This window comes from Diceros bicornis, chromosome 31, assembly GCF_020826845.1.
Source record: "Diceros bicornis minor isolate mBicDic1 chromosome 31, mDicBic1.mat.cur, whole genome shotgun sequence".
In the NCBI taxonomy this organism is placed as follows: Eukaryota; Metazoa; Chordata; class Mammalia; order Perissodactyla; family Rhinocerotidae; genus Diceros; species Diceros bicornis.
The window spans coordinates 26,275,740-26,279,345 of NC_080770.1; positions in this window are offsets into that span (position 1 = coordinate 26,275,740).

The following is a 3,606-nucleotide window of genomic DNA, read 5'->3' on the forward strand; positions in this document are numbered from 1 at the left end:
TAAAAACAAGCTTCAAAATTATCAAGCTAATCTGTTAGTAAATTAACCACTTGACAGAAAAAAAGTCAACATTCTTCAAAGGAAGACAAATAAATCTAGTCTGTAACAATATAAAATACACAATGTCCAGTATACAATGAAAAATGAAAATTATCAGTGAAGCAAAGAAACAGAAAAATGTGACCTATAAACAAGGGGAAAAAATAGTCAAAAGAAACGGACCTGGAGATAACCCAGATGTTAGAATTAGTAGACAAAGACTTAGAACATATCAAGAACTTAAAGCAAAAACTAGACATAGTAGGTGAACAGATGAGGAATCTCAATACAGAAATAGAAACTATAAAAATGACCCAATGAAAACTCTAAAAGTAAAAATTATGATATCTGAAATAAAAAATTTACTTAATGACCTTAACAGCAGATTGGACACTGCAAAAGAAGAGATCAAATAACTTGAAGCACAGAAAGTAAAGAACTGAAAAAATGAATAGATCCCAGGGACAATATAAAATGGTCTAATACTGGTGTAACTGGAGTCCCTGAAGGAGAGGAAAAAGAGATTGAGTCAGAAAAAGTATTTGAAGACCCAATGACTACCTTCCCCCATATTTGATGAAAAATATTAATCCACAGATCTCAGAAAGTCAAAAAACCTCAAGAAGCAAAAATACAAGCAAAACCACACCTAGATGCATTGTAGTCATATTGCTGAATCCAAAGGTAAAGAGAAAAAATCTCTAAAATAGCCAGGCAATCACATACAGGAAAACAAAAATTAAAATTTTGCTGACTTCTCATCAGAAACAATGAAAGCCAGACGACGATGGAATGACATCCTTAAAGTGCTGAAAGAGAAAAAAAGAAAAAAACTTGCCAAATGAGGATTGTATATCCACTGAAAATGTCTTTCACAAAGTGGAGGCAAAATAGACTTTTTTTTTATATAAACAAAAGCTGAGATAATTCAACACTAGCAGTCTACATTATAAGAACTCTTAAAGGAAGTCCTTCAGGCTGAAGGAAAATTGCATATGCAAAGGAGTGAAGAGCATCATATATATGTGGATGAATGTAAGAATTTTTATTTCCTAATTTCCTTAAAAGTAACTGTGAAAAAGTGTGGTTTATAATATATGTGGAAGTAAAATATAAGAAAATATCACATTGTAAGAGTCTTACAATATACACGAAATGGTAACACATTAATTCATAGAAGGCTATGATAAGTTAAGAATGTAAGTAATAATTCCTAGACAAACCAGAAAAAATTAAAATCAAATAGGTATAGTTAAAAGCTAATAAAGGAGATAAAACAGTGCTTAAAAATACTAAATTATTATAAAAGAAGGAGGAAAAAAGGAGCAAAGACTGATGGGACAAATCAAAAACAAAGAAGATGGTAGACTTAAATCCAAGTGTATTAAAAATTATGTGAAATGTAAATTGATTAAACAGTTCAATTAAAAGACCATTATTGTCAGACCAGATAAGAAGGCAAGATCTAACTATATGCAAAAGAATTGTACTTTAAACATAAACAAACAGATTAGTCAACACAAAAAAAAGAATGGGAAAAGATATAATGCATAGACACTAATCATAAAAAAGTTAGAGTGAGATATTAATACTAATGATATTAATGTCAGACAATATTAACAGAGATAAAAAAAATTTCATAATGATGAGTCACTTCATCAAGAAATAATCCTAAATGAGTATGCACCAAATAACAGTCCTTCAGAATACAATAAGCACAAACAAACAGAACCAAAGGGAGAAATAGAAAAATCCATAATTATTGTTGGATTTGAACTCTCCTGTCTCAGTAATCGATAGAACAAGTAAACAAAAAAGTAGTGAGAACATAAGATTTGAACAATACTATCAACCAACTTAATCAAATTAACACTTAGTGAACACTGTACCCAATTACTGCAGAATACATTTTTTTCAAGTGCACAGGGAATGCTCACCAAGATAGAACATATATGGGCCCATAAAACAAGTGTCAATAAATTTCAAAGGATTAAAATCATATTTGGTATATTATATGACCATAAAAAAATTAAATTATAAATCATCGGCAAAAAGATCTAAAATGTTGCAAAATTGAATTTGAAATGAATAATAATTTTTAAAATCACATACGAAAAGTTGTGGGATGCAGCTAAAGCAGTGCTTAGAGGGAAATTTAGTGCTTTATATACTTATTTATTTAAAAGAGGAAAGATTTAGGGGCTGGCCTGGTGGCATAGTAGTTAAGCTCTCACGCTCCACTTTGGTGGTCCAGGATTCACAGGTTTGGACGCCAGGCGTGGACCTATGCATCGCTTATCAAGCCATGCTGTGGCAAGTGTCCCACATATAAAGTAGAGGAAGATGGGCACAGATGTTAGCCCAGGGCCAATCTTCCTCAGCAAAGGAGAGGAGGATTGGCAACAGACGTTAGCTCAGGGCTAATCTTTCTCACCAAAAAAAAAAAAAAAAAAGAGGAAAGATTTAAAATAAACAATGTAAGAAGCTAGAAAAATAAGAAGAAATTAAAGCCAAAATATGTAGGAATAAAAAATAATAATAAAGATAAGAAGAGAAATCAATAAAATAGAAAACAAAAAATCAAGAAAATCAAATTTTGGTTCTTTAAGAAATACCAATAAGATTAATATATTCCTAGGTAGACTGATCAAGGAAAAAAAGAGAGAAAATACAAATTAACAATATAAAGAATGAAAGAGGGGCATCCCCACAGATCTTTCGAACACTAAAAGGATGTTAAAAGATTATTATGTAACTTTATGCTAATAAATGTGAGGATTTAGTTGAACTAGAATCTGTGTCCTAGATACTGATATGAGAAGAAACAGAAAATCCAAATAACCCTATATCCTTTACTTTTAGGGGAGGAATTAAAAATCTTCCCCAAAGAAAACTCCAGGCTGAGATGGTTTCACTGGTGCATTCTACCCAACATTTAAAAAAGAAATAACACCAATCTTCTATGAATTCTTTCAGAAAATAGAGAAGGAGGGACTATTTCCCAATTTACTTTATGAGGCTAGTGTAACTCTGATAATAGCCAACGACATTACTAAAAAAAAGAAAATTATAACTAATCTCTCTCATGAACAGACAAAAAATATTTAACAAAATATTAACAAATCAAATCCAACAATATATATAAATGATAATAAGTAGAGTTTATCACTGGGGTGCAATATTGGTTTAATATTTGAAAATCAGTGTAATTCATCACAGTTACAAAATAAAGGAGAACAGTCCGTGATCATTTCAATATATGCAGAAAAAACGCTTAACAAAATTCAATGACCATTCATGAAAATAAAAAACAGTTTCAGTAAAGTAGGGATGAAGGGAACTTCCTTATCCTGATAAAGGACATTTATAAACAACCTACAACTAACTTCCCCCACCCTACTAAGTTCAGGAACAAGGCAAGAATGTCTGCTTTCACCATTTCTCAACATTGTACTGCTTGTCCCAGTCAGGGCAATAAAGAAAAAAAAAAGAAAGGAAACAAAAGCCATAAAGTTTAGGGGGAAAAAAAACAAGATGCAAAACTATTTTTATTCATGGATGATATCT